Source organism: Salmo salar, unplaced genomic scaffold (assembly GCF_905237065.1).
Source record: "Salmo salar unplaced genomic scaffold, Ssal_v3.1, whole genome shotgun sequence".
Classification (NCBI taxonomy): domain Eukaryota; kingdom Metazoa; phylum Chordata; class Actinopteri; order Salmoniformes; family Salmonidae; genus Salmo; species Salmo salar.
Genome location: NW_025548876.1, coordinates 1 through 13,907, shown reverse-complemented (window position 1 = coordinate 13,907; position 13,907 = coordinate 1). Strand labels below are relative to the sequence as shown.

Here is a 13,907-nt window from a genome sequence, read left to right as displayed (position 1 = left end):
CAACCGAATTTTACCTTGTCAGCTTGGAGATTCGATGCAGCAACATTTCAGTTACTAGCCCAATACTCTAACAACTAGGCTACCTGCCACCCCCATTAAAAGTGTGTGGTTGTTAACAAGTGTTAAAAAAACTGTACATATAGGCATACAACTACAATTAAAACATATATATTAATAAAGACACTGTATATTCATAACGCTAGCAAAACTTATTTTAGATTGTTGTTGCAAAGGCTTCTGTTAATTTCACCCAAAAATGTGGGTCTTTTCTCATGAAGTCAAAATAAAATCTGCTACAATACTTTTGTAAATATTTGCAGGTATTGAGTGTGAGATTTTGTTGCCTGAGATGTCTGTCTGTTTAGTGCTGCATGCTTGATATTGCTGACCCCTTATTGGGAGGTGGCTTACTAGTTTGTATATTGTACTTATTCATATGGATACCTGTCCATACATTGGCTGTAAAAGTGTATAAAAACAGAAAAGCATATAACTGTAGCTATGTGGTCTTTACTTGAGTGTGTTTCAGCAGGGTGAGGTCAGAGAGATGCTTCCAAGTCACTGTTTTTCTGAACTCATAAAATCCTTTACACAATCTGATGGGATGGATGTTCAACCCCATTAAAATGACCATAAGGTCAATATAGAACCTTTAAGTTAAGACCTCACAGATCTGTTCATGGCAAAGCAGTTCAATGAATGATACTAATTGATTCTGTGACAGTATTCATAAAGAGTAGGACAGCTGATCTAGGATCAGTTAAGTATTTTAGATCATAATGTATTAGATTACATGGAGTGGGGGACCTGATCCTAGATCATAATGAATCAGATTACATGGAGAGGGGGAACCTGATCCTAGATCATAATGAATCAGATTACATGGAGAGGAGGGACCTTATCCTAGATCATCATGAATTAGATTACATGGAGAGGGGGGACCTGATCCTAGATCATAATGAATCAGATTACATGGAGAGGACGGACCTGATCCTAGATCATAATGAATCAGATTACATGGAGAGGGGGAACCTGATCCTAGATCATAATGAATCAGATTACATGGAGAGGGGGACCTGATCCTAGATCATAATGAATCAGATTACATGGAGAGGGGGGACCTAATCCTAGATCACAATGAATCAGATTGCTATGGAGAGGGGACTCAGATCCTAGATCACAATGAATCAGATTACATGGAGAGGGGAACCGATCCTAGATCATAATGAATCAGATTACATGGAGAGGGGGGACCTGATCCTAGATCATAATGAATCAGATTACATGGAGAGGGGGACCTGATCCTAGATCATAATGAATCAGATTACATGGAGAGGGGGGACCTGATCCTAGATCACAATGAATCAGATTACATGGAGAGGGGGACCTGATCCTAGATCACAATGAATCAGATTACATGGAGAGGAGGGACCTGATCCTAGATCACAATGAATCAGATTACATGGAGAGAGGGACCTGATCCTAGATCACAATGAATCAGATTACATGGAGAGGAGGGACCTGATCCTAGATCATAATGAATCAGAGTACTTGGATAGGGACCTGATCCTAGATCATAATGAATCAGATTACATGGAGAGGAGGACCTGATCATAGAAGTGAATCAGATTACATGGAGAGGGGGGACCTGATCCTAGATCATAATGAATCAGATTACATGGGGAGGGGGACCTGATCCTAGATATATGGATCATATTACATGGAGAGGTGGGACCTGATCCTAGATCATAATGAATCAGATTACATGGAGAGGGGGACCTGATCCTAGATCACAATGGATCCTATTACATGGAGAGGGGTACCTGATCCTAGATCATAATGAATCAGATTACATGGAGATGGGACCTGATCCTAGATCACATTGAATTAGATTACATGGAGACCTTCCAACCTGATCCTAGATCATATTGAATTAGATTACATGGAGAGGGGGACCTGATCTTAGATCAAATAATCATACATGGAGAGGGGGACCTGATCCTAGATCATAATGAATCAGATTACATGGAGAGGGGGGGACCTGATCCTAGATCACATTGAATCAGATTACATGGAGAGGAGGGACCTGATCTTAGATCATAATGAATCAGAGTACATGGAGAGGAGGACCTGATACCATATCAGCACTCCTCCTCTGGGACACTGCCTTTATGAAACCAAACACATAGTTGTTAAATCTAGTTACAGCAGGTGTTTACTGCCATCTAGTGGAAGATACCAATAAAACACTTTATTTTCAGGGTGGGGAGGCGGCTGATTGAAACAGAAAGTAAAGTTGTTCTTTTGTACAGAATCCATTTTGAGACGACAGAGCAGAAGACGCTATATGGAGATTACTGACAAATAAAGTGAGTATTTCTCAGTATTTCTGAACAGTAATACATTCTAAAGGACAGAGTAAGATATAGTACTAGTATATAAACATATAGTTAGAGATGTTACTATGCTGACAGACAGCAGTTTTAGTAGAACTGCTACTTGAGCTGAGTTGCTGACAGACAGCAGTTTTCAAAGTGGAAACTAATCAGTAGGTCTACATGTTATCAGTAAAACGTCTGGTAAAGATGGTGGAGGAGCTTTTACATTATATGGTTTTATGTTTATCTCAGGGTTTCTCAATCCTTTTGTTCTGACCAGCACTTACACACCTGATTCAACTAATCATTAAATATTTTAAAACAGTTTAATATTTGAGGCATACAAATGAACATTCTCAAATGAAAACCTTTTTTGGGTTTGTAGGCCTGTTTACAATTATTAAAGGCCTACTAGAATTCATATTTGATGAAAAAACACAGCTAAACCTGGTTTCTAGTAAATTATATGTTTATCTAAAATAATGTAAAAGAGATGTCTTGAAGAAGGACTATAATATAAAAACTGAAGCATGATTCAGTACAATGTCATGAGTTACTGCTGTCACATGCAACTGACTGTTAGCCCCACCCGCTGGATACTGTTGTTATATAACTATTGTTATATAAATGGGTGGTGACGTGTTTGACTATGATTGGTGTTAAAACAATTCTAATTAAATTATTAAATGAAATCATACTCTACCTTAACCACAATGTATTTAAAAATGCATTTTGTTTGTTATGTTAAAACATAATGATGCTGTTACACATGTGCATTTAAAGTATAACTTTTTAATGTATATAAACAAAGTGCATATAAATCTAACCATTGAAAATGAATACAACCTGAACAACATAATAATAGAATATTTAACCATATCAAAGAAAAATAAATAACAATGTGCAAAATGGCAGCATCCCAAAACATTAAACTGGTCCCTCTTTTCTCTCTCTTCTTTATTACCATGTTATAACCAGCAGCACACAGCAATGCTGACCAGATTTTGCTTTTATGAGAGATTTGCATTCAGAAATGCAAGCTGCCTCACTTTCGAGGGGCTGATGCGGTTTCTTCTCTCAGTAATTATTTGTCCTGTTTTCGAGAAGACCCTCTCAGAGGGAACGGATGTGGCCACTATGCGGAGTCTCCCTGTCATGACTTTAGTAAGCCGTGGGTAGACAGAGGCCTTGTTCTTCCACCAGCTCAGAGGATCTGCAGATCTTTGGAGGAGGGGCTCCTCCAAATAGGATCGGACCTCCATTATGGCATCTGCTGAGAGATTCCCTTCGTGCTGCATCCCCAGTTGCTCTCTCGTCAAACAGCATCCAAACAGCAGACGTTTGTGACACTACTGCTGGTGCTGTCCCTCCATCTGATCCCTCTTCTTCCTGATGCCCTGGTGCCTGAGCCAGCTGACTGCTGGGGCTGTCCCTCCATCTGATCCCTCTTCTTCCTGATGCCCTGGTGCCTGAGCCAGCTGACTGCTGGGGCTGTCCCTCCATCTGATCCCTCTTCTTCCTGATGCCCTGGTGCCTGAGCCAGCTGACTGCTGGGGCTGTCCCTCCCCTGCTGAGGAGGTTATTCTTTGAAGAGCCTCATCAATCGCTATGGCATCACTGAAGGCTAACTACTTAAACCTGGGGTCAAGTGCAGCGGTTTCTGATAGCACGTGATTATATTCCATTCTGTGGAACTTTCTGTCCATTGATGAACATAGGGTGTCCATCAACTCGGTCACATTAAATTTGCTTCTCTCTGGCGTCTGGCTGTGATTCGCTGCAGACCCTTACACAGGAGTATCATTGTTGAGGTGGTCACATAGCTGAAAAGAGAGAACAGTAACTTATTAGTTCAGCTTCATGTTTAGTCTACTGATACTACATTCTCATCTACTGCTCATATACATATATAATACTGGATTAAATAATGATGCAGTAATAACTGCTTACTGTACCTCACTCCACTGATCTCCACAGTGACCTGCTCCAGGACTGCACACCTCCTCCACCACCTCCCATTCCTCTTGGGTCAGAGCATCAACAGGTGCATTGACAATGCCCAGGGTAGAGATGATGGCATCCTTTGACTCAAGAAACCGGCTTCAACATATAAAATGTTGAATTCCATCTTGTAGTGCAGTCTTGTTTAGGCCTCAGCTCATGCATCCCCATCTGGCGTTGTGTAGACTTTAGTTTTTTCAGCACCTACTGTGCTCCTGTGGAAGTATTCCACAGCTGCTTTCACTTTGTCCACAGTAGGCTTCATCACCTTCAGAGCATCTCTTACAATCAGGTTGATTGTATGGGCAAGACATGGATGATGGGTCAATTTATTAAACATTTTCATGGCTTTGGTTATGTTAGCTGCATTGTCGCTAACACAACAGACCACTTTTCCATCTACTTGTCCTTCTCTGGCCACTCTCAACAGTTCCTCTGCCAAGTTCTCTGGGTGTGTCTGTCGCTGAACTCAAAGCAGTCCAGAAGACAGCTAGACATCGAAAAAATCTTCAATGAAGTGACATGTACCCGACATGTAAGAAGTGGTTACCCTTGATGTCCAGCAGTCAGTGGTAAGGAAAACTGCAGTAGCTTTTTAGACTCTTTTCCACACTGAAGCCTGTGTGCTCTCGTACATTTGTGGAAAAGTGATTTTGAAAAGGGTTTTCCTGCTTGGAATTGTGTACATTGGATTTACATTATTGCTATAATTTCTAAAACCTCCACAATCTAAAATGGCTGGAAATCGGTGGCAATCATTTTAGCCAATGCAATATCAATGTGGCCTTGTTTTGCTAAAGACATAGACTTTGGAATAAACTGGTCCATAGAAGACTGCGTTGCTGTGGGTCATGGAGTAGGTCTACTGGACAGAGTGGATACATCTCCACCACTATCACTAGCAGGTCTACTGGACTGAGTGGATACATCTCCACCACATATCACTAGCAGGTCTACTGGACTGAGTGGATACATCTCCACCACTATCACTAGCAGGTCTACTGGACTGAGTGGATACATCTCCACCACTATCACTAGCAGGTCTACTGGACTGAGTGGATACATCTCCACCACTATCACTAGCAGGTCTACTGGACTGAGTGGATACATCTCCACCACTATCACTAGCAGGTCTACTGGACTGAGTGGATACATCTCCACCACTATCACTAGCAGGTCTACTGGACTGAGTGGATACATCTCCACCACTATCACTAGCAGGCCTACTGGACTGAGTGGATACATCTCCACCACTATCACTAGCAGGCCTACTGGACTGAGTGGATACATCTCCACCACTATCACTAGCAGGCCAACTGGACTGAGTGGATACATCTCCACCACTATCACTAGCAGGTCTACTGGACTGACTGGACACATCTCCACCACTATCACTAGCAGGTCTACTGGACTGACTGGACACATCTCCACCACTATCACGAGCAGGTCTACTGGACTGACTGGACACATCTCCACCACTATCACTAGCAGGTCTACTGGACTGAGTGGATACATCTCCACCACTATCACTAGCAGGTCTACTGGACTGAGTGGATACATCTCCACCACTATCACTAGCAGGTCTACTGGACTGAGTGGATACATCCCCACCACTATCACTAGCAGGTCTACTGGACTGAGTGGATACATCCCCACCACTATCACTAGCAGGTCTACTGAGTGGATACATACCTCACCACTATCAATAGCAGGTCTACTGGACTGAGTGGATACATCTCCACCACTATCACTAGCAGGTCTACTGGACTGAGTGGATACATCTCCACCACTATCACTAGCAGGTCTACTGGACTGAGTGGATACATCTCCACCACTATCACTAGCAGGTCTACTGGACTGAGTGGATACATATCCACCACTATCACTAGCAGGCCTACTGGACTGAGTGGATACATCTCCATGTGTGGAGGTACTGGCTCCACCACTATCACTAGCAGGTCTACTGGACTGACTGGACACATCTCCACCACTATCACTAGCAGGTCTACTGGACTGAGTGGATACATCTCCATGTGTGGAGGTACTGGCTCCACCACTATCACTAGCAGGTCTACTGGACTGACTGGACACATCTCCACCACTATCATTAACAGGTCTACTGGACTGAGTGGATACATCTCCATGTGTGGAGGTACTGGCTCCACCACTATCACTAGCAGGTCTACTGGACTGAGTGGATACATCCCCACCACTATCACTAGCAGGTCTACTGGACTGAGTGGTTACATCCCCACCACTATCACTAGCAGGTCTACTGGACTGAGTGGATACATCTCCACCACTATCACAAGCAGGTCTACTGGACTGAGTGGATACATCTCCACCACTATCACTAGCAGGTCTACTGGACTGAGTGGATACATCTCCACCACTATCACTAGCAGGTCTACTGGACTGAGTGGATACATCTCCACCACTATCACTAGCAGGTCTACTGGACTGAGTGGATACATCTCCACCACTATCACTAGCAGGCCTACTGGACTGAGTGGATACATCTCCATGTGTGAAGGTACTGGCTCCACCACTATCACTAGCAGGTCTACTGGACTGAGTGGATACATCTCCACCACTATCACTAGCAGGCCTACTGGACTGAGTGGATACATCTCCACGTGTGGAGGTACTGGCTCCACCACTATCACTAGCAGGTCTACTGGACTGAGTGGATACATCTCCACCACTATCACTAGCAGGCCTACTGGACTGAGTGGATACATGTCCATGTGTGGAGGTACTGGCTCCACCACTATCACTAGCAGGTCTACTGGACTGACTGGACACATCTCCACCACTATCACTAGCAGGTCTACTGGACTGAGTGGATACATCTCCATGTGTGGAGGTACTGGCTCCACCACTATCACTAGCAGGTCTACTGGACTGACTGGACACATCTCCACCACTATCATTAACAGGTCTACTGGACTGAGTGGATACATCCCCACCACTATCACTAGCAGGTCTACTGGACTGAGTGGTTACATCCCCACCACTATCACTAGCAGGTCTACTGGACTGAGTGGATACATCTCCACCACTATCACTAGCAGGTCTACTGGACTGAGTGGATACATCTCCACCACTATCACTAGCAGGTCTACTGGACTGAGTGGATACATCTCCACCACTATCACTAGCAGGTCTACTGGACTGAGTGGATACATCTCCACCACTATCACTAGCAGGTCTACTGGACTGAGTGGATACATCTCCACCACTATCACTAGCAGGCCTACTGGACTGAGTGGATACATCTCCATGTGTGGAGGTACTGGCTCCACCACTATCACTAGCAGGTCTACTGGACTGAGTGGATACATCTCCCACCACTATCACTAGCAGGCCTACTGGACTGAGTGGATACATCTCCACGTGTGGAGGTACTGGCTCCACCACTATCACTAGCAGGTCTACTGGACTGAGTGGATACATCTCCACCACTATCACTAGCAGGCCTACTGGACTGAGTGGATACATGTCCATGTGTGGAGGTACTGCTCCACTTACTATCACTAGGGTCTACTGGACTGACTGGATACTCTCTACCACTATCACTAGCTTAGCTCTACTGGACTGGTGGATACATCTCCATGTGTTGGAGGTACTGGCTCCACCCTATCACTAGCAGGTCTACTGGACTGGGACTGGACACATCTCCACCACTATCATTGGTGTAAGGGCTGTACTGAGTGGATATTATCACCTGGGCGTGTGGAGGTACTGGCTTCCACCACTTCACAGGTCTACTGGACCGAGGATGCTATCTCCCACCACCATCACCAGCAAGGTTCACTGACCGAGTGGACAAGCATCCCCACCACTATCACCAGCAGGTCTACTGAACCGAGTGGTTACATCCCAACCACTATCAACTAGCAGGTCTACTGACTGTGTGGAGGTACTGGCTCCACCACTATCACTAGCAGGTCTACTGGACTGACTGGACACATCTCCACCACTATCACTAGCAGGTCTACTGGACTGAGTGGATACATCTCCATGTGTGGAGGTACTGGCTCCACCACTATCACTAGCAGGTCTACTGGACTGACTGGACACATCTCCACCACTATCATTAACAGGTATACTGGACTGAGTGGATACATCTCCATGTGTGGAGGTACTGGCTCCACCACTATCACTAGCAGGTCTACTGGACTGAGTGGATACATCTCCACCACTATCACTAGCAGGTCTACTGGACTGAGTGGATACATCCCCACCACTATCACTAGCAGGTCTACTGGACTGAGTGGTTACATCCCCACCACTATCACTAGCAGGTCTACTGGACTGAGTGGATACATCTCCACCACTATCACTAGCAGGTCTACTGGACTGAGTGGATACATCTCCACCACTATCACTAGCAGGTCTACTGGACTGAGTGGATACATCTCCACCACTATCACTAGCAGGCCTACTGGACTGAGTGGATACATCTCCATGTGTAGGTACTGGCTCCACCACTATCACTAGCAGGTCTACTGGACTGAGTGGATACATCTCCACCACTATCACTAGCAGGCCTACTGGACTGAGTGGATACATCTCCACGTGTGGAGGTGCTGGCTCCACCACTATCACTAGCATGTCTACTTGACTGAGTGGATACATCTCCACGTGTGGAGGTGCTGGCTCCACCACTATCACTAGCAGGCCTACTGGACTGAGTGGGTACTGGCTCCACCACTATCACTAGCAGGTCTACTGGACTGAGTGGATACATCTCCACCACTATCACTAGCAGGTCTACTGGACTGAGTGGATACATCTCCACGTGTGGGAGGTGCTGGCTCCACCACTATCACTAGCAGGTCTACTGGACTGAGTGGATACATCTCCACCACTATCACTAGCAGGTCTACTGGACTGAGTGGATACATCTCCACGTGTGGAGGTGCTGGCTCCACCACTATCACTAGCATGTCTACTGGACTGAGTGGATACATATCCACCACTATCACTAGCAGGTCTACTGGACTGAGTGGATACATCTCCACCACTATCACTAGCAGGTCTACTGGACTGAGTGGATACATCTCCACCACTATCACTAGCAGGCCTACTGGACTGAGTGGATACATCTCCACCACTATCACTAGCAGGTCTACTGGACTGAGTGGATACATCTCCACCACTATCACTAGCAGGCCTACTGGACTGAGTGGATACATCTCCACCACTATCACTAGCAGGTCTACTGGACTGAGTGGATACATCTCCACGTGTGGAGGTGCTGGCTCCACCACTATCACTAGCAGGTCTACTGGACTGAATGGATACATCTCCACCACTATCACTAGCAGGTCTACTGGACTGAGTGGATACATCTCCACGTGTGGAGGTGCTGACTCCACCACTATCACTAGCAGGTCTACTGGACTGAGTGGATACATCTCCACGTGTGGAGGTGCTGACTCCACCACTATCACTAGCAGGCCCGCTGACCTGATCCTAGATCATAATGAATCAGATTACATGGATAGGAGGACCTGATCCTAGATCATAATGAATCAGGTTACATGGAGAGGGGGACCTGATCCTAGATCATAATGAATCAGATTACATGGAGAGGGTTGGACCTGATCCTATATCATAATGAATCAGATTACCTGGAGAGGGGGGGACCTGATCCTAGATCATAATGAATCAGATTACATGGAGAGGGGGGACCTGATCCTAGATCATAATGAATCTGATTACATGGAGAGGAGGGACCTGATCCTATATCATAATGAATCAGATTACATGGAGAGGGGGGGGGACCTGATCCTAGATCATAATGAATCAGATTACATGGAGAGGGGGGGGCCTGATCCTAGATCATAATGAATCAGATTATATGGAGAGGAGGACCTGATCCTATATCATAATGAATCAGATTACATAGAGGAGGACCTGATCCTAGATTATAATGAATCAGATTACATGGAGAGGGGGACCTGATCCTAGATCATAATGAATCAGATTACATGGAGAGGAGGGGACCTGATCCTAGATCATAATGAATCAGATTACATGGAGAGAGGAGGACCTGATCCTAGATCATAATGAATCAGATTACTTGGAGAGGAGGGACCTGATCCTAGATCACAATGAATCAGATTACATGGAGAGGGGGGGACCTGATCCCTAGATCATAATGAATCAGATTACATGGAAAGGGGGGACCTGATCCTAGATCATAATGAATCAGATTACATGGAGAGGGGGGGGGACCTGATCCTAGATCATAATGAATCAGATTACATGGAGAGGGGGGGACCTGATCCTAGATCATAATGAATCAGATTACATGGAGAGGGGGGGACCTGATCCTAGATCATAATGAATCAGATTACATGGAGAGGGGTGACATGATCCTAGATCATAATGAATCAGATTACATGGAGAGGGGGACCTGATCCTAGATCATAATGAATCAGATTACATGGAGAGGGGTGACATGATCCTAGATCATAATGAATCAGATTACATGGAGAGGGGGGACCTGATCCTAGATCATAATGAATCAGATTACATGGAGAGGGGGACCTGATCCTAGATCATAATGAATCAGATTACATGGAGAGGGGGGACCTGATCCTAGATCATAATGAATCAGATTACATGGAGAGGGGGACCTGATCCTAGATCACAATGAATCAGATTACATGGAGAGGGAGGACCTGATCCTAGATCATAATGAATCAGATTACATGGAGAGGAGGACCTGATCCTAGATCATAATGAATCAGATTACATGGAGAGGAGGACCTGATCCTAGATCATAATGAATCAGATTACATGGAGAGGAGGGACCTGATCCTAGATCATAATGAATCAGGATTACATGGAGAGGGGGGGACCTGATCCTAGATCATAATGAATCAGGTTACATGGAGAGGAGGACCTGATCCTAGATCACAATGAATCAGATTACATGGAGAGGTGGGACCTGATCCTAGATCATAATGAATCCAGATTACATGGAGAGGGGGACCTGATCCTAGATCAAATGAATCAGATTACATGGAGAGGGGGGGACCTGATCCTGATTCAGCACTCCTCCTTTGAGACACTGCCTTTATGATTAAGGAATGCTGTTGTAAATTGTAGTTACAGCAGGTGTTTACTGCCATCTAGTGGAAGATACCAATAAAACACTTTATTTTCAGGGTGGGGAGACGGCTGAGTGAAACAGAAAGTAAAGTTGTTCTTTTGTTCAGGATCCATTTTGAGACGACAGAGCAGAAGACGCTATATGGAGATTACTGACAAATAAGTAAGTATTTCTGAACAATAATTCATTCTAAAGGACAGAGTAAGATAATGAATATCTGTAATGAGATGTTACTAGTTAGTAGAACTGCTACTTGAGCTGAGTTGCTGACAGACAGCAGTTTTCAAAGTGGAAACTAATCAGTAGGTCTATGTTATCAGTAAAACGTCTGGTAAAGATGGTGGAGAGCTTTTACATTATATGGTTTTATGTTTATCTCAGGGTTTCTCATCCTTTGGTTCTTACCAGCACTTACACACCGGATTCAACTAATCATCAAATATATATTTGAAGATAGATTTAAGGCATCATTAAAACCTTTGGGTTTGTAGGTCTGTTTACAATTATTAAAGTCCTGCAGTAATTCATATTTTGGAGGAAAAAACACAGCTAAACTTGGTTACGAGTAAATTATATGTTTAGCAAAATAACATAAGAAGGACTATAATAAAAAACTGAAGCAAGATTCGGTACAATGTCACGATTTGCTGCTGTCGCATGCAACTGACTGTTACCTCTGGTTACTGTTGTAAATGCCTCTGGTTTAGAACTCCTGTGTCTCAGTGCCCTGCGACAGTGGGAAGTTCGTTTTGCATGGCCCGGTGCTACAGGTGAGTGGAGTTTTATTTTAAGGAACAATGGAATGGTCTAAAATGCGTAAACTCTGCGCACCCGGGGAGCCGGGCAATGCAAAACGAATTCACCCAGTGACCGTTGCTTTATTTCCTTATATGAAATTGAAAGTAACTTTGTAGCCTGCGCAGTTACAAAATGTCTGTTGAAACTGTGGCTCATATGTCTCTAGAACGTTAGAACAGTGGTGGAAAAAGTACTCAATTCTCATACTTGAGTAAAAGTAAAGATACCTAATAGAAAATGACTCAATTAAAAGGGAACGTCACCCAGTAAAATACTTCTTCCGTAGAAGTCTAAAAGTATTTGGTTTAAAAATATAATTAAGTATCAAAAGTAATGTAATTTAAAATATACTAAAGCATCAAAAGTAAAAGTAAAGTAGTGATCATTTAAAATTCATTTTATTAAGCAAACCAGACGGCACAATTTTCTTGTTATTTTAATTTACCGGATAGCCAGGGTCACACTCCAAAGCTCAGACATCATTTAAAAATGAAGCATTTGTGTTTAGTGAGTCCTCCAGGTCAGAGGCAGTAGGGATGACCAGGGATGTTCTCTGTTTAGTGAGTCCTCCCAGATCAGAGGCAGTAATGACCAGGGATGTTCTCTGTTTAGTGAGTCCTCCAGATCAGAGGCAGTAGGGATGACCAGGGGATGTTCTCTGTTTAGTGAGTCCCACTCCAGATCAGAGGCAGTAGGGATGACCAGGGATGTTCTCTGTTTAGTGAGTCCCTCCAGATCAGAGGCAGTAGGGGATGTTCTCTTGATAAGTGTTCAAATTGGACCGTTTTCTGTCCTGCTAAGCATTCAACATGTAACGAGTACTTTTGGGTGTCAGGGAAAATGTGTGGAGTAAAAAGTACATCATTTTCTTTAGGAATGTAGTGAAGTAAAAGAGAAAGTTGTTAAAAATATATTTCTCAAAGAGATAATGAATGAATGAGAACAATTGACATTCAAGAATTAGTCGTGTTGACCACAACATGCTGGATCTCTGTTTAGTTGTCACTGTGTTAACCACAACCAGCCACACCAACATGCTGGATCTCTGTTTAGTTGTCACTGTGTTAACCACAACCAACATGCTGGATCTCTGTTTAGTTGTCACTGTGTTAACCACAACTTCAACATGCTGGATCTCTGTTTAGTTGTCACTGTGTTAACCACAACCAACATGCTGGATCTCTGTTTAGCTGTCACTGTGTTAACCACAATCAACATGTTGGATCTCTGTTTAGGGTCAGTGCTCTAAAATGAGTCTCTCTGGGGAGAGAGAGGAGGGGGGCCCTGCCTCTAAAATGAGTCTCTCTGGCGAGAGGAAGGAGGGGGCCCTGCCTCTAAAATGAGTCTCTCTGGGGAGAGAGAGAGGAGGGGGCCCCTGCCTCTAAAATGAGTCTCTGGCGAGAGAGAGAAGGGGGGCCCTGCCTCCAAAATGCATCTCTCTGGCGGACATAACACCAAAGCTAAGAGTAAGATGACAATTTTATGAATAATTAACTAAGTTTATTTCCCTAAATAAATAGCTATCTTAAGGTGAATGCAGTTAAATCTCTCTGGATAAGAGCATCTCTCTGCTAAATCAGGGGTTTCTCAATCCGGGTCTG

At 44.2% G+C, this 13,907-nt stretch overlaps 1 long non-coding RNA gene across 1 annotated transcript; it reads left to right on the top strand.

The window, feature by feature from the left end:
* Positions 1–2,123: 2,123 nt before the first annotated feature.
* Positions 2,124–11,663, top strand: LOC123733408 (uncharacterized). Its single transcript, XR_006763770.1, has 2 exons — positions 2,124–2,369; positions 11,615–11,663. It is a non-coding gene; the product is annotated as an uncharacterized lncRNA (long non-coding RNA).
* Positions 11,664–13,907: the final 2,244 nt, after the last annotated feature.